Source organism: Bos javanicus, chromosome 6 (assembly GCF_032452875.1).
Source record: "Bos javanicus breed banteng chromosome 6, ARS-OSU_banteng_1.0, whole genome shotgun sequence".
NCBI classification, from domain to species: domain Eukaryota; kingdom Metazoa; phylum Chordata; class Mammalia; order Artiodactyla; family Bovidae; genus Bos; species Bos javanicus.
In genome coordinates this window covers 2814000-2833181 of record NC_083873.1, presented here as the reverse complement: position 1 = coordinate 2833181, position 19182 = coordinate 2814000, and the positions used below count along the sequence as shown (strand labels likewise).

Sequence of the window (19182 nt, the reverse complement as noted above, 5' to 3'; positions counted from 1 at the left end):
ACTGGAGAAGAGGTAGGTGGTACAGATCTTAAAACTTGACATTTTAAATTCCGAGCTCAAGGTCAAAGTGACTAGACGCTTTCTATGATTATCCTAAGGCGGGGAGGCGGGGGGCGGGCAGGGGGAAAGACCCTCTTATTTTCTATTTCTGAAGGGTGAAATTTTTGAAAGGGTCAGGTGATTGAATTATAATGCAAATTGAGTTCCCAAACTCAGAGAGTCTCATATGCTAAATTTAGAACACTGATTGGAAAGGACATGGACCCCAAATATCCGGGCCAGTATATGAAGCTAGGAACCCTTGAAACCCTGCATTCTGCTCCCTCCTTTGTCAATAAAGGAAACACTTTGATTCCTGAGATTAGTTCCCAATTGCCAGAAGGAAATGTTAGTTCAGTTCAGTTCAGTCACTCAGTCGTTTCCAACTCTTTGCAACCCCATGTACTGAAGCATGCCAGGCTTCCCTGTCTATCACCAACTCCCAGAGCTTACTCAAACTCATGTCCATCGAGTCAGTGACACCATCCAACCATCTCATCCTCTGTCATCCCCTTCTCTTCCTGCCTTCAATCTTTGCCAGCATCAGGGTCTTTTCCAATGAGTCAGTTCTTTGCATCATGTGGCCAAATTATTGGAGTTTCAGCTTCTTCCAATGAATATTCAGCACTGATTTCCTTTAGGATTTACTGGTTGGATCTCCTTGCAGTCAAAGAGACTCTCAAGAGTCTTCTCCAGCACCACAGTTCAAAGGCATCGATTCTTCTGTACTCAGCTTTCTTTATAGTCCAACTCTCACATCCATACATGTCTACTGGAAAAATCATAGATTTGACTAGACAGACTGGTTTGTAAAGTAACGTCTCTGCTTTTTATTTATTTATTTTTAAATTTTATTTTATTTTTAAACTTTACAATATTGTATTAGTTTTGCCAAACATCGAAATGAATCCGCCACAGGTATACATGTGTTCCCCATCCTGAACTCTCCTCTCACCTCCCTCCCCATACCATCCCTCTGGGTCATCCCAGTGCACCAGCCCCAAGCATCCAGCATCGTGCATCGAACCTGGACTGGCGACTCGTTTCATACATGATATTATTCATGTTTTCATGCCATTCTCCCAAATCTTCCCACCCTCTCCCTCTCCCACAGAGTCCATAAGACTGTTCTATACATCAGTGTCTCTTTTGCTGTCTCGTACACAGGGTTATTGTTACCATCTTTCTAAATTCCATATATATGCGTTAGTATACTGTATTGGTGTTTTTCCTTCTGGCTTACTTCACTCTGTATAATAGGCTCCAGTTTCATCCACCTCATTAGAACTGACTCAAATGTATTCTTTTTAATGGCTGAGTAATACTCCATTGTGTACATGTACCACGGCTTTCTTATCCATTCATCTGCTGATGGACATCTAGGTTGCTTCCATGTCCTGGCTATTATAAACAGTGCTGCGATGAACATTGGGGTACACGTGTCTCTTTCCCTTCTGGTTTCCTCAGTGTGTATGCCCAGCAGTGGGATTGCTGGATCATAAGGCAGTTCTATTTCCAGTTTCTTAAAGAATCTCCACACTGTTCTCCATAGTGGCTGTACTAGTTTGCATTCCCACCAACAGTGTAAGAGGGTTCCCTTTTCTCCACACCCTCTCCAGCATTTATTACTTGTAGACTTTTGGATCACAGCCATTCTGACTGGTGTAAAATGGTACCTCATAGTGGTTTTAATTTTCATTTCTCTGATAATGAGTGATGATGAGCATCTTTTCATGTGTTTGTTAGCCATCTGTATGTCTTCTTTGGAGAAATGTCTATTTAGTTCTTTGGCCCATTTTTTTGATTGGGTCATTTATTTTTCTGGAGTTGAGCTGTATGAGTTGCTTGTATATTTTCGAGATTAGTTGTTTGTCAGTTGCTTCATTTGCTATTATTTTCTCCCATTCTGAAGGCTGCCTTTTCACCTTGCTAATAGTTCCCTTTGTTGTGCAGAAGCTTTTAAGTTTAATTAGGTCCCATTTGTTTATTTTTGCTTTTATTTCCAATATTCTGGGAGGTGGGTCATAGAGGATCCTGCTGCGATGTATGTTGGAGAGTGTTTTGCCTATGATGCTAATCTTCTCTGTATCGTTCCAATTTTAGTATATGTGCTGCTGAAGTGAGCACTATGCTGCCGAAGCGAGCACTGTCTCTGCTTTTTAATATGCTATCTAGGTGAGTTATAGCTTTTCTTCCAAGAAGCAAGCATCTTAATTTTATGGCAGCAGTCACCATCTGCAGTAATTTTGGAGCCCAAGAAAATACAGTCTGTCACTGTTTCCATTGTTTCCCCATCTATTTGCCATGAAGTGATGGGACCGGATGCCATGATCTTAGTTTTCTGGATGTTTAGTTTTAAGCCAGCTTTTCCATGCTCCTCTTTTACTTTCATCAAGAAGCTCTTTAGTTCTTCTTCACTTTTTGCCATAAGAGTGGTGTTATCTGCATATCTGAGGTTATTGATATTTCTCTTGGCAATCTTGATCCCAGCTTGTGCTTCTTCCAGCCCAGAGTTTCTCACAATGTGCTCTGCATACAAGTTAAATAAGCAGGATGACAATATTCAGCCTTGACATACTCCTTTTCCTATTTGGAACCAGTCTATTGTTTCATGCCCAGTTCTAACCGTTGCTTCTTGACCTGCATATAGATTTCTCAGGAGGCAGGCCAGGTGGTCTGGTATTCCCAACTCTTAAGAATTTTTCAGTTTGTTGTGATCTATACAGTCAAAGGCTTTGGCGTAGCCAACAAAGAAGAAGTAGATATTTTTCTTGAACTCTCTTGCTTTTTCAATGATTCAACAGATGTTGCCAATTTGATCTCTGATTCCTCTGCCTTTTCTAAATCCAGCTTGAACACTGCAAGTTCACATACTGTTGAAGCCTGGCTTGGAGAATTTTGAGCATTACTTACCAGCGTGTGAGACGAGTGCAATTGTGTGGTAGTTTGAGCATTCTTTGGCATTGCCTTTCTTTGGGATTAGAATGAAAACTGACCTTTTCCAGTCCTATGGCCACTGCTGAGTTTTCCAGATTTGCTGGTATATTGAGAGCAGCGCTTTCACAACATCATCTTTTAGGATTTGAAATAGCTCAACTTGAATTCCATCAGATCCACTAGCTATGTTCATAGTGATGCTCCTAATGCCCACTTGACTTCACATTCCAGGATGTCTGGCTGTAGGTGAGTGTTCACACCATCGTGGTTTTCTGGGTCATGAAGGTCTTTTTTGTATAGTTCTTCTGTGTATTCTTGCCACCTTTTGTTAATATCTTCTGCTTCTGTTAGGTCCATACTATTTCTGTCCTTTATTGTGCCCATCTTTGCATGAAAAGTTCTCTTGGTATCTCTAATTTTCCTGAAGAGATCTTTAGTCTTTCTCATTCTATTGTTTTCCTCTATTTCTTTGCATTGATGTCTAAGGAAGGCTTTTTTATCTCTCCTTGCTATTCTTTGGAACTCTTCATTCAAAGGGTGTATCTTTCCTTTGCCTTCAGCCACTCTGTCTATCATATCTAACCCTTGAATCTATTTGTCACTTCCACTGTATAATCATAAGGGATTTGATTTAGGTCATACCTGAATGGTCTGGTGATTTTCCCCAGTTTTTTCAATTTCAGTCTGAATTTGACAATAAGGAGTTCATGATCTGAGCCACAGTCAGCTCATGGTCTTGTTTTTGCTGACTGTAAAGAGCTTCTCCACATTTGGCTTCAAAGAATATAATCTATCTGATTTCAGTATTGACCATCTGGTGATGTCCATGTCTTCCCTTGTGTTGTTGGAAGAAGGTGTTTGCTATGACAACCCCTGGCAGTTGCCATAGAAAAAGTTACTTATTAACACTTTTATTGTCCTATCCCCACCATCTTTGTTGTTTCTAGATCTTGTTGTTATTCAGTCACTAAATCCTGTCTGACTCTTTGCAATCCTGTGAATTGCAGCAGTCAGGTTTCACCATCCTTCACTGTCTCCCTGAGTTTGCCCAAACTTATGTCCATTGAGTCAGTGATGCCATCCACGATCTCATCCTCTATCATCCCCTTCCCCTCTTGCCCTCAATCTTTCCCAGCATTAGGGTCTTTTCCAGTGAGTCAGCTCTTTGTATCAGGTAGCCAAATATTGGAGCTTAAGCTTCAGCATCAGTTCTTCCAATGTATATTCAGGGTTGATTTCCTTTAGGATGGACTGTTTGCATCTCCTTGCTGTCCAAACAACTCTCAAGAGTCTTCTCCAGCATCACAGTTTGAAAGCATCAGTTTTTTGGCACTCAGTCTTCTTTATGGTCCGACTCTCTCATCCCTACATGACTACTGGAAAAACCATAGCCGTGAGCATATGGACCTTTTTTGGCAAAGCATTGTCTCTGGTTTTTAATATACTGTATATGTTTGTCATAGGTTTTCTTTCAAGGAGCAAGTGTCTTTTAATTTCATGGCTGCACTCACCATCTGTAGTGATTTAGGAGCCCAAGAAAGAAAAATCTGTCACTGTTTCCACTTTTTCCGCATCTAATGGCCATTAAGTGATGGGACCAGATGCCATGATCATTGTTTTTTTCAATATTGAGTTTCTAGTTTAGCTTTTTCACTCTCCTCTTTCACATTCATCAAGAGGCTCTTTAATGCCTCTTTGCTTTCTGCCATTTGTATGGTGTCATCTGCATATCTGAAGTTATTGCTATTTCTCCCAGCAATCTTGATTCCAGCTTGTGCTTCATCTAGCCCTGCATTTCACATGATATACTCTGCATATAAGTCAAATAAGCAGGGTGACAATATACAGCCTTGAAATTCTCCTTTCCCAATTTTGAACCAGACTGTTATTCCATGTTCAGTTCTAACTGTTGCTTCTTTACCTCCATATAGGTTTCTCAGGAGGCAGGTTAGGTGGTCTGATATTCCCATCTCTTTAAGAATTTTCCACAGTTTGTTGTGATCCACAGAGTCAAAGGCGTTAGCATAGTCAATGAAGCAGAAGTAGATATTTTTCCTGGAATTCCCTTGCTTTCTCTATGATCCGATGGATGTTGGCAATTTGATCTCTGGTTCCTATACCTTTTCTAAATCCAGCTTGTATATCTGGAAGTTCTCGGTTCACATATTGTTGAAGCCTAGCTTGTAGCATTTTGAGCATTACCTTGCTAGCTTGTGAAATGAGTGCAATTATGCAGTAGTTTCAACATTCTTTGGCAATGCATTTCTTTGGGATTGAAATGAAAATACCTTTCCCAGTCCTGTGGCCATTGCTGAGTTTTCCACATTTGCTGGCATATTTCTAGAGCTACAACCAGAGAAATTTTGGAAGGTACCAGAGGATAAGGTGAAAGTTTAGCCCCCGAGGAGATACAAGATAGATCATCACAGGAGTCACAGGATGTTGCCATTATATATCAGTAGAAATCTGAGGAGCACTTAAGAGAATGAATCCCAGTGTTGCTGCATCTGGGTGGCAAAATGTAATGCTGGACCAAGCTCAGGTTATTAATGTGGGCTTACAAAAGAGAAATTCCAGGTTGAATGAGTCAAAAAGTCAGTGGCCATGGCTCTAACATTTTCCTGATTGATTGACAGAAATCTAGACCCAGTGCTGGCCTATACTAAGTAAGGTAAGATGCTAGAACTGTCTCGGTATATTGTAGAGCAGTAGTTCTCAGTATATTTCACAGATGACTGGAGTCCCTAAGAACCTTGTATGAGGCTTGCAGGATCCAAACTATTTTCATAATAACTTTATATATTATTTAATATTTTCATTAACTTGACATTTATACTGATAATGTAAAAAAAAAATGTATGTAGAACTGCTGACATATTACCATAAATCACAACAATGGCACTATACTTTACTAACAGTTTTTGTATGCTTTACCACCATGAACTTGTAGCAAAAAAAAAATGCCAGTTTCACTTAATGTTTTTGATGAAGTAGTAAAAACTGTTAACATTGTAAAGCTCCACTGTTTGAGTACATTCATTTTTAATATCTTTTGTAATGGCAAAGGAAGCATGCATAAAGGATTTAAGGTTGGTACTGATATTATCAAAAGTTAATTTTTAATATTGTATAATGGGACATGTCAATATTTGGAAAATCTGAATAAAACAGTATGGTGCTACAATATCATGCACAGATAAGAGATATATTCAAAGTGCAAGGCAGAGCAATGGATGTTAATGTTGCTACAGAACAGAAAATTTTATTTATATGGTTCCATTGTCACAATGAAATTAACCTTTAAGAAATTATTATGGGGCCGTTTGGGCCTCCCTTGTGGCTCAGCTGGTAAAGAATCTGCCTGCAGTGCAGGAGACCTGGGTTCAGTCTCTGGATGGGAAGATCCCTGGAGAAGGAAAAAGTTACCCACTCCAGTATTGTGGCCTGGGGAATTCCATGGACTATATAGCCCATGGGGCCGCAAAGAGTTGGACACGACTGAGTGACTTGCACTTCACTTTCACTTTGGTGCTAAATCAAAAAAGAGTATCTACAATTATCTGAGAAAACTATTAAAATATTCCTCCATTTTCCAACTAAACATCCATGTGAATCAATTCTTTCATCTGTTCCACCCAAAGTAAGCTACCTCAAGAAACTGAATACAGAAGCAGATATGAAACCTAGCTATCTTCTCTTGTTTTCAAAGATATTTTCTTTTCTTTTTTTTTTGTTTTCTTTTTTTATTTTTTAATTTTATTTTATTTTAAAACTTTACAATATTGTATTAGTTTTGCCAAATATCAAAATGAATCCGCCACAGGTAAACCTGTGTTCCCCATCCTGAACCCTCCTCCCTCCTCCCTCCCCATACCCTCCCTCTGGGTTGTCCCAGTGCACCAGCCCCAAGCATCCAGTATCGTGCATTGAACCTGGACTGGTGACTTGTTTCATATTTTCAAAAATATAAAGCAATATCACTTTTCTCAATATTTTTTTGAGAAAATATTGCTATTTCCATTAAAACTATGTCATTTATGTCAATATGTGATGAGTTTATTCTTATTATTTTAAATAAATTATTGATAAACATTGTTAACATTGAACAATTTTAATTTTGGTACTCAGTAAGTTACATAAGTAAAATTCTTCAAGTTGTTCAATAATTTTTAAGAATATGAAGGGAGGGGACATCCATGGTACTCCAGTAGTTAAGAATTCACCTTCCAGTGCAGGGAACATGGGTTTGATCCCTGGTCTGGGACCTAAACTCACACACAGCAACTACTGAGCCTCCATTCTCTAGAGCTGGTATGCCACAAAGAGCCCGCGGGCTGCAATGGAGATCCCACATACCACAACTAAGACCCAATGCAGCCAAATAAATAAATAAATATAGACTTTTAAAGAATACAAAGGGAAACTGAGATGAGACATTTGAGAGTTGGTATTATACAGGAAGATTTTAAAGCCTTAGGAAGACTGGAAGAGGCTGGAGTAAATTTTCACATACACATTCTCCACATCTCCAGGAGTATCAGGAGGATGTGTCCAGCTCAGCATAGGCCATGACTGACCATGTTAATTGCTGCCCTGGGGATGAGCTCCCTGAATTTCATGGTCATTGCAGGACCTTGGGGCCAGAAACAAAGTGGATGTTTTACCACAGTGGGTTCAATTCAATTCAGTTCAGTTCAGTCGCTCAGTCGTGTCCGACTCTTTGAGACCCCATGAATCGCAGCACGCCAGGCCTCCCTGTCCATCACCAACTCCCAGAGTTCACTCAGACTCACGTCCATCGAGTCAGTGATGCCATCCAGCCATCTCATCCTCCGTCGTCCCCTTCTCCTCCTGCCCCCAATCCCTCCCAGCATCAGAGTCTTTTCCAATGAGTCAACTCTTCCCATGAGGTGGCCAAAGTACTGGACTTTCAGCTTTAGCATCATTCCTTCCAAAGAAATCCCAGGGCTGATCTCCTTCAGAATGGACTGGTTGGATCTCCTTGCAGTCCAAGAGACCCTCAAGAGTCTTCTCCAACACCAAAGTTCAAAAGCATCAATTCTTTAGTGCTCAGCTTTCTTCACAGTCCAACTCTCACATCCATATATGACCACTGGAAACCATAATCTTGACTAGACGGACCCAAATCATACTCAGAAGGGATTAATCCAGAGGAATATTTGGCATGAGTTAACCAAAATCATGGAGTCCCTAAAACTGAAATAGACAGGCTCTAGCAAAAGTGCTTGGAGAAGGCAATGGCACCCCACTCCTGTACTCTTGCCTGGAAAATCCCATGGACGGATGAGCCTGGTGGGCTGCAGTCCATGGGGTCGCTAAGAGTCAGACACAACTGAGCGACTTCACTTTCACTTTTCACTTTCATGCATTGGAGAAGGAAATGGCAACCCACTCCAGTGTTCTTGCCTGGAGAATCCCAGGGACGGGGGAGCCTGGTGTGCTGCCATCTATGGGGTCGCACAGAGTCAGACACGACTGAAGCAACTTAGCAGCAGCAGCAGCAAAAGTGCTACTTGACATTTAGGACAGAGAGCTCAATAGATCTGGCAAATGTTAAGATTCATGAGAGTCACCACGGAGAGAGCTGCAGCCCCTCTGGAAAGTGAGGACCTTAGCTTATAGACAGACCCCAGACCATGCACATGAAAGAGGTCATCTTATTCCTCTTAAGGAATGATCCTTCTTCCCTGCTTATAGCTGATGCTATCAGTCTTCTGACTGGACCCCCCACATACACACAAAAGGAACTTGTAACCATTTTCCAGGATGATTGTGTACTGAATTAGGTGAAATAAATAGACTTTTAGGAGACAACTGAACATCAGTTTAAAACTTAAAATCATTACATGTAGATAAAAAAACATGCAAATTAAAATGCTAGTCACAGAGTGGGAAAGGTATTTGTGACACCTGTAACAATACAGGATCACATTTAAAATATCTTAAGAACTATAGGAAAAGACTGTCAATGTGTGTTCTTTTTTAATTTGGCAAGAGATTTGAACAGGTACTGATTAAAAGAGAATATCTAGATGGCCAGTAAGTATATATGAAAAGCAAACTCGTTAGCAATCAAGGGAAATAAAATTTCAATGAGACACCACTGCACGTCAACCAGAATAGCTAATTTTTAAATAAATATGCAAATTTTGGCAAGGAATATATCCATGATCCAGGTTATATAAACTAGTATATACTCTTTGGAAACTTAGATAACTACTACATTTGATCCTGTGTATACCCAATGATCAACAGAAATGCCTTCACATATGCATCAAACTGTGCACAGGAACGTTTATAATACTGTTATTTGTAGTAGTCTTCCTGCAGAAGGAGTAAATGGTATTGCAATAGGAAAGAAGCTTTGTTTTCTATAACAGATTAATTACTAAAGGGATGTTGTCTATAAGCTTGAATTACACACAATGGCACATCTCTGGGAACACTGTCTCCCAGGTAATAAGTATTCACTAAGCTAAAACACCTTTGTTTAGCTCAGAGGAAACATCCTGACCAGGCCTTATGAATGTCTGCAGGGAGGAAGAAATTAATACATTCACTCCTGAGGCTGACCCAAACCAGAAATTGTTTGACTTTACTCCCTCCCCTTTCTGTATAAAAGAAGCCTGAAATCTAACTCAGGGAACTTGGTTCTCTGGGACCTGGTTCACCATTTTCTCAGTCTGACATCTTTTCAAACAAAGTCAATATTCCTTGTCCCAACAACTTATCTCTTGATCTATTGGCCCTGTTGTGCAGCAAATAGTACTCAGTTTGACCTTGATAACAGTCATCTATTTATACAATGAAATACAGTACAAAAATGGAAATGAAAGAAATACTGCTTCGTGCAACAAAATATGATATTCAAAAAATAAATAGTGAGTAAAAGAAGCTGACATCAAAGACTACATAGCACAAGATTCAATTATAATAGAACTAATATAAAGTGTTAGAAGTAAGAGTGCTGCTGCTGCTGCTAAGTCGCTTCAGTCGTGTCCGACTCTGTGCGACCCCATAGACGGCAGCCCACCAGGCTCCTCTGTCCATGGGATTTGCCAGGCAAGAACACTGGAGTGGGTTTCCATTTCCTCCTCCAATGCATGAAAGTGAAAAGTCAAAGTGAAGTCGCCCAGTCGTGTCTGACTCTTAGTGACCCCATGGACTGCAGCCTATCAGGCTCCTCGGTCCATGGGATTTTCCAGGCAAGAGTACTGGAGTGGGGTGCCATTGTAGTGGTTACCTTTTGGAACAGAGGCTGGAGATCCCAGCACCATTTATTGAAGAGACTGTCCTTTCCCCCACTGTGTATTCTTAATATTCTCATTGAAAATCAGTTGATCATCTATGTTAGGATTTATTTCTAGGCATTCTATGCTATTCCATTGATCTATATGTCTGTCTTTGTGCTAACACCATGATGACTATAGCTTTGAACAGGAAAACCTCATTTTATTGAGCTTTACTTTATTGTGCTTCACCACCAAAAAGTTATGGCTCACAGAATGATTGGATGATTTTTAGCATTTTTTAGCAATAAGGTATTTTTTAAATTAAGATATGTACATTGTTTTTTTAGACATAACACTACTGTTCATTTAATAGACTACAGTATAGTATAAACATAACTTTTACATGCACAGGAAAACCAAAAACTTCATATGACTCACTTTATTATGATATTTGCTTTATTGTTGTGGTCTGGCACCAAGTCTCCATATCTCCATGGTATGCCTGCAATGCATTTTAAAATCAGAAAGCACAATGCTCCAGCCTTGTTCTTCTTTCTCAAAATTGCTTTGACTGTTTATAACCTTTTGTAGTTCTGCATGAATTGTAGAATTGCTTTTTTCTATTTCTATTAGAAAATGTCATTGGAATTTCGATAAAGATCGAATTAAATCCATAGATTGCTTTGGATCATGTCGATGTTTTAACAAAATCAGTTCTTCCAATATATTAACACAGGCTATCTTTCTATTCATTCATCTCCTTAGTAAGTTTGTTTCCAAGTATTTTATTCCTTTTGATGCTATTGTACATGGGATTGTTTACCTACTTTCCTTTTCAGACAGCTTATTGTTAGTGTATAGAAACATAACTGATTTTTGTATGTTGATCTTGTATCCTACAACTTTTTAAAAATTCATTTATTAGTTCTAGCAGTTATTTTAAAATAAGTCAGTGAGTTTTCTGTTCAATTATTTGTTTTTCAGGATCATGCATTCTGTTAGGTATTTTTAAAATATTTTCTATCTCATGAAATTCTCTCTTTGTTCATGTGTTTTTCTATGGATCTTTGTGAGAGCTATTTTTAATTTTCTGTTAGGTAAATTGTACAACTCCACTTAATTAGAGTTGGTTTCTGAAGGCTCATTTTGTTCTTTTGTTTGGAACATCTTTGCCTGGTTCTTCATTATCCTTGACTCTATATATCAGTGTCTATGTGTTGGACATAGCAGGTCTAGATTTCAGTCTTCATTATCTACCTTTGTACAGGAGAAATGCTTCACCAACAAGCCTGACCAGAGATTCTGAGGGTCTCTACCAACCCTCCCCATGGAGAAGCAGGCCACTGTGGCTTTTGCTTGCTCATTCTGTACTAAAGCAGGTGGGAGCTAAAGCATTTAGCAGTCCAAACCATTGCCTTCATTCCCCCTGTGGCAGCTACACTGTCCCAGAACCATCAGCACTCCAGGACAGATAAGACAGAAGCCAGTCCTCTAAGTGAGGAACCCCCTCAGAAAAGCTGGGACCCAGAACCAAGTCCTCTTTTCCCCATGGTGAAGCTGGGTGGAGCTAGGGAATCTCTTCCTGATCATATGGCACTGCAATAGGTGCATGGTCTCTGGCAGGAAGACATACCATCTTACTACCAGCTTTGGTCAGTCTGGTTTTGCATTTTCCCATGATGCAGAAGACTTACAATCAGTTCCTGATTTATTCCAAAGGGAATTTGTCCATGAAATATTGCAGTCTTGATGTGTTCGGTGTGGGTGGGATATGAAGGGTCCACAGCCAATTGCCATTCAGTTGATGCCACTGAAATTGACATATTATGTTAATTGTAAAACATGAAAGTAATTGTTTTAAAATCAGGAACAAAACAAGAATATTTGTTGTTCTAGGCTGAATTGTGTCCCCACAAAATTTTGTGTTGAAGTTCTAACCCCCAATACCATAGAAAGTAGGCCCAGAGGGATGGTATGGGGAGGGAGGAGGGAGGAGGGTTCGGGATGGGGAACACATGTATACCTGTGGCGGATTCATTTTGATATTTGGCAAAACTAATACAGTTATGTAAAGTTTAAAAATAAAATAAAATTAGAAAAAAAAAAAGAAAGTATTTGAAAATAGCATCTTGCACAGTAATTAGGTTAAAATGAGGTTATTAGGGTGTGCTTTAGTCAACTCTGATGGATGTCGTTATAAGAAAAGGATATTAGGACACAGGCACACACTAAGGGAAAAACCACACGAAGATTCCAGAAGAAGAGACACTGTAAAACCCAAGGAAAGAAGACCTAGAAGAAGCCAACCGTGTCAGCATCTTGATAAGGACGTCGATCTAGAACTGTGAGAAATTAAATTTCTTTAGTTTCAGCCACATAGTCTGTGGTATTTTGTATGGCAGCCACAGCAGACTGATCTTCATGACACTGAAGATGCTAAACAGTACAATGATAAGTAAATATTAATAATTAATTAAAGAATGTAAAAGAAATAAAACTGTCATTTGAAATTTTTATTATATACAAAAAGTTCAAAGGAATCCACCATTAAATTAGAAAAAGTAATAAGATAATTTGAAATTTTTACAAACTGCAAAATATACAAAGTCAGTATACAAGATTTGAGGAGGATGTGGATTGCAGCCCTCTGAGAGCCCAACTTCACAGTTGAAGACTGAAAAATCTCCCAGAGTTCAGTTCCCATTTCTTCCAGAAAAAAATGAAAGATAAAAAAGAAACAGCATTTTCATGTTCAAAGGACTGAATTACCTCTTTCTTTTCACTAATTCAAAGAAATTATCTTTTTCACTTTATCATTAAGGACTCAGTAAATTCAGCCTACCAAGACTGAAGTTCCATCTTTTTTATTCACTCAATAATACTCCCATCAGTTTTTTACTGTGAGGTTAACCACCTACAATCTGAAATTTTGTAAAATCATGAAAATATTTTAAGTCCATTTAAAAATTTCAAAATTTAAGGTGGTCTTAAAGCAAAAATCCCCCAAAATCCTTTCTCAGAGATCACTGCAGAATAGCTTGGGTGGTTAATTCATTATTATAATAATTAATGGATTATTAATTCACTCAACTAGCTGAGAGAGGCTGGATGATGTCACAGGACAGTTGTACATATACACAAACACAACATCTCACCAATTTGTTTATTAAATTGCCTTGTGACACAAATATTTAACTTCCTCATCACCCAACTTCAATGCCATCGTGTGGTCTACATAAACCCAAAGTCACCTGGGTCTTCAGTCATGTCTCCTCATTCAACCCATTCAGTGCATTGGATTTGCACTGCCTGGACTTCCCACTTCAAGATGGAAGAACTCTTCCCTGGCATCTAGGATGACTGACAGTTATTGGGTCATGGGATCCCCCCTCCTGGTGACCATCCGTGGCTAATGGCAACATCCTTGCCCAACATTACACTCCTTTCATGAGCAGCTATCTAACTGATCCTCAGGTGTAGGAAGGGCTGTGAAGGCATATCCCTTTTGCCCACATTCAGGACCCAATTCGCTGTACAATTAGCTAGTGTTTCCATGGTGATTCCCTCCTGGGTCCTGCCTCTTTCTCTCCCTAGCCCTTCTAATCTTGAGAGCACTCCCTGACTCCATGCAAGCCAATCACAGTCTCACAGTTGACTTCCCATGGAACCTCACCTCTGACTAAGCAGTTTCATAGCAGGTAAATTATATAAAGTGCTAAAGTCTGCTTATCGTCAGTGTCCTGGTTTTATGTTGTTGTTGTTCAATTACTAAGTTGTGCCCAACTCTTCATGACCCCATGAACAGAAGCATGCCAAGCTTCCCTGTCCTTCACTATGTCCCAGAGTCTGCTCAAACTCATATTCATTGAGTTGGTGATGCCATCCAACCATCTCATCCTCTGTCATCCCTCTTCTCCTCCTGCCTTCAATCTTTCCCAGTATCAGGGTCTTTTCCAATGAGTCTGTTATTTCCATCAGGTGGCCAAAGTATTAGAGCTTCAGCTTCAGCATCAGTCATTCCAGTGAATATTTGGAGTTGATTTCTATGGATCAGCTGGTAAGGAATCCACTTGCAATGCAGGAGACCTGGGTTCGATCTCTGGGTTGGGAAGACCTCCCCCCCCCCCCGGAGAAGGAAAAGGCTACCCACTCCAGTGTTCTTGCCTGGAGAATTCCATGACTGTATAGTCCATGGGGTCACAAAGAGTCGGACACGACTGAGCAACTTGCACTTTCACTTTCAATTTCCTTTAGGATTGACTGGTCTGATTTCCTTGCTGTCCAAGGGACTCTCAAGAGTTTTCTCCAGCTCCAAAAACTGGTTCAAAAGGTGAGAGATTAGGAAATTAACAAGTTAAGGCAAAGTAACCAAATGTTGTGTAGAAATATTATCCTTATCCTAATTAGTTCCAAACCATCTTTAGTTCACTTTGGAAAGTCCTCCACTGATTGTTTTGTTGCTGTTGTTTTTTTAAAAGATAGGTTACAAATTACTTTTACTATACTTTCTTCATAAGTTGGGGTGAGGGTAGGAAGGAGAACCTCTATTTCCCAATAATAGAAGAATAAGCCTGTAAGTAAAATTGCTTCCTGAAATCTTTTTTAATGTCCATTTCTATCAAGACGGGGAAAAAGTGGAAACAGTGTCAGACTTTATTTTTCTGGGCTCCAAAATCACTGCAGATGATGACTGCAGCCATGAAATTAAGAGACGCTTACTCCTTGGAAGGAAAATTATGACCAACCTAGATAGCATATTCAAAAGCAGAGACATTACTTTGCCAACAAAGGTTCGTCTAGTCAAGGCTATGGTTTTTCCTGTGGTCATGTATGGATGTGAGAGTTGGACTGTGAAGAAGGCTGAGCCCCGAAGAATTGATGCTTTTGAACTGTGGTGTTGGAGAAGACTCTTGGGAGTCCCTTGGACTGCAAGGAGATCCAACCAGTCCATTCTGAAGGAGATCAGCCCTGGGATTTCTTTGGAGGGAATGATGCTGAAACTGAAATTCCAGTACTTTGGCCACCTCATGCGAAGAGTTGACTCATTGGAAAAGACTCTGATGCTGGGAGGGATTGAGGGCAGAAGGAGAAGGGGACGACAGAGGATGAGATGGCTGGATGGCATCACTGACTTGATGGACGTAAGTCTCAGTGAACTCTGGGAGTTGGTGATGGACAGGGAGGCCTGGCGTGCTGCGATTCATGGGGTCCCAAAGAGTCGGACACGACTGAGCGACTGATCTGATCTGATCTGATCTGATCTATCAAGACAAGAAAATTTGAATCCTACTTTTTAAACAAAGAAAACATTGCCAGTGGGAAAGAGATAATAGGATCCATTTATGAAGATATTTTGATGTTTCAAGCATACTTTAAGCACAAAATATATTTGTCTCTCATGGCTCCTGCAAATCATAAGGCAAAAAAGTAGACTGATATTTTGAATTCTGGGAAACTGGTATATTACAAAAAGGAAGAATCATGCCCAGTCCTTTTTAGTGCTAAACTCTCAAGGCAGTTTTGAGCACATAATAAATGCTTAATACTACTTGTTAAGTAGATAATCAAATGAGTGGATGTCTAAGTATATTGTTAACCTTCTGAAGATAAGCCTCCATTCATCCTCATTTGGAATATATTTTCCTCATCTCTAACAAAATTAAACTTGTACTTTCTTTTCACTTTTAATTTGATTCATCAATAGGTGATAATGCCATATTCCATTTGAAAAGAATATATTCTGTCCTCTCTGTTAGAAGTAGAACTAGAAGTAGAATAAGTCAACCTAGAAAGAGAAACCACAGCTGTCATCCTTAAAATGAGATTTAAGAAAGTTGTTGAGACAATTAATTTACTTGGCATTAGTTTCACAATTCTCCTATTCTCAAGGCTTGTATCATAATAACAGAAACCATAATCCAGAGAAATGGAAAGATGCTCCTTGTATTCTTCCATTGTTTTTAAAAAACACTTACTGTACTTCTTCTGTGAACCAGACACTGCACGTAGGATGTAAAAATGGATGAAATAATACTCAAGAGGTCACACTCTAGAGAGGAAAAGATATTGGACCCATGTGATGTATAATGCGAGAAGCATAAAAGTAAGGTGTAGGGCACGCACAGAATGTAGAAGGCAGGGGGCCACGTCCCCACAGAGGGGAGAGGGCTTCTCAGAGGAGGTGGCCTCAGGAATGAACCTTAAATGATGAGTTAGGATTCACAGATTGGGGTCAAAGAAGCTGTTCTAAGGACTTCCCCAGTGGTCCAATGGTTAAGTGTCTGCCTTACAATGCAGGGAACACAGGTTCGATCCCTGGTCAGGGAACTAAGATCCCACATCCTGTGGAGCAACTAACCCTGTGCCACAACTAGAGAGTCTATGAGCCATAATGAAAGCTATCGAGTGCTGCAACTAAGACGGATACTACTAAATTAATAAATAAATATTTTTCTTTTAAGAAGCTATTCTAATCAAGGGTGATTAAAGCAATAGTGGTGAAATTGGCTAGGAGTACACAGGGAGATTTTTAGGTATTGGGATCAGTAGGAAGTGGTGATGGGATGAATGAGCCAAGAAGAGTCAACAGGAAAAGAAGAAAGGATGACCCATGCATATTTGATGCATGAAGCAGGACACCCAAAGCCTGGGAAAAAAACTGAGAAATAGGGTGGGGAGGATGGTGGGAGGGGGTTTCTGGATAGTGGGGACACATGTATACCTCTGGTTAATTCATGTTGATGTATGGCAAAAACTACCACAATAAGTGTGAAGTAATTATTCTCCAATTAAAAAAAAATTCTTTTAAAGGGAGAAACGGGAATAATGGACACACAGAGGTCTAGGACAGAGGCCAAATTCAACCTGAGCTTGTCCACTGAAAGCTCACTTTTCAAGGGTGGAAGGAGGCAGAGTAGCATTGGAGATCAGAAAGACTGAAAGTTAATTCTCTGGGCTTTTACTAAATTTTTTATTAAAACTTGCTCTAGAGGGTGTGCCCCTCTAGGGTCCAGCCCCGGTGGATCCAGGGAATTTGAAGGGGAGACGGCATTGGCGATCATGAGACAATAGCTTAATTGTTAACTAGAGATATAAAGAGTGGTTAAATAGGGATAGCTCAGTGAAAAAATTCAGTGGAGAAAAGAGGCTGAATAACTTGGTTTATGTGGAAAACCAATAAAACTCCAAAACAAGGAGTTTGCACCACCTACGTAGGCCACAGGCATCCTCCCATTCTCCCAAAGGAGAGGAGACACTAAGGCCTCCCTGGTCAGATCTTAGAAGCCTAGGCAAAATTAGTAGGCTTGGCGAGCCTCCATGCTCCAGATGGGAATTCAGCCAGAAGGTGAGAGAAAGAACGACATGGGGAGACCAAACTTCGGTGAGCAAGGCCCGCACTTTATTTTCCAAAGTAGTTGTTATACCTTAAGTTGTGCATAGAGGATAATGGGGGAAGGGGTAGAGTCATGCAAGGTCAGCAGTCCTTGATCCTTATCAAAGCTAGGCTTTCTTCCTGCAAACTTATCATATGCAAAAGTTTAGGTGATTTACATCATCTTCTGGCCAGGAGGCCTGTTAACATTTTATGACTCTTTCTTATTTTTCTCTAAAGGTGATTATTCTAAAGTTAGGGGCCACCCTCCAAAAGCATTAGATAAAGTTGCATTCCTATAGGGCAAAAGTGTGGTGGGCTATAACAAGAAAAGAATTAACTCAAGGGTCCAAGGTTACAAACATTAAAGCTACTACTTACATTCCTATACACCAACTATATTAATCAATACACTCCCAGGGACACAGTAGGTAAGGGATATGGAAACTTAGCAGCAAACATTGGCCCAATAAATGAAAACCCTTCACCAATATAATTTCTAATCAACCCACTATACTATTTATACTATACTAATAATCTTCTAACTGATCAAAGGAATCTGCATTTAGAAAGTTTAGAACATCTCATGCCTCTCACTGTTGGGAGGCTGTGAACAATCACATGTGGCTGGAAGAACCTGTTCAGGCAGGCTAGAGAACTTCCAAAGGAGTTTGTGAACTAAAACACTCTTGTCACGCCCAGGAACTTTATTAACTGGAGCTGTAAGTTAACTCTTTTTCAGAGAGAGAGATGGTGGTGGGGGACAGCCCCCCATAAAGTCAGAGGTGTAGGTGAGAGCACAAAACAATAAAGTAGGCAGACTCTGGTTTTGGGGGTAGATGCTCAAGAATTTCCAGGGGGACTCCTGAGGCTCCATCCCGCCTTTGCATATGCCGAGCCTCCTTCCTCATGACCTTTGCCATGGGCGGAGTTCCTCACTCTGGCTCCCAGCAAGGGTGGGCTCAAGATTTCAGACAGATTATTCTTATAAAATTAAGAACTTTTATGTCTATGAAATGCAAAAATTTAAGAATGAATGAAGTTAGAGAGAGAAAATAGAGAAGTAAATAATTTTCTCCTGATAGCTTCAACTTATATATGTATACATTATCTATAAGTTCATCTGTTGAGGGTGAAAGGTCTTTATTTAGGGTGGTGATTTTTAATACAATTACTTCAGACCTGTGTGCTTAGTTTTCTGTTGTTATCCAGTAAATAGCAAATCAAAAAACCATCAGAATTTGTATACCAAAAAGAATATATAACTCGCTTTTCCTAAGCCACCAGTCTAAAAGGAGATAATCAAGAGGATACAAATAAATCTCTCTTATTTTAAGAGAGATTTTAATAATCGATCTCTCCCTCCAGCCTCATCCTTAGATATGCAATCATCAAAGAGCTCTTAGCCATGGTTGTTGAACCACAGCTGTCCTTTGTACACTACATATTTTGCTTCTCAGAGGAATGGACATGCTTTCTTTGCCAAAGGCTGGCATTGAGCACCACTAAAAAGACATGGCAAAATTGGCTGATTAACTTTTTGACTTTGTTTTCCCTGATGAGAAATTGCAGCTTCATTGT

At 39.8% G+C, this 19182-nt stretch overlaps 1 pseudogene; it reads right to left on the bottom strand.

Annotated features, from left to right (window-relative positions):
- Nucleotides 1-2109: 2109 nt before the first annotated feature.
- On the bottom strand, nucleotides 2110-2166 carry LOC133250133 (U6 spliceosomal RNA; annotated as a pseudogene).
- Between the last annotated feature and the right edge of the window lie 17016 nt (nucleotides 2167-19182).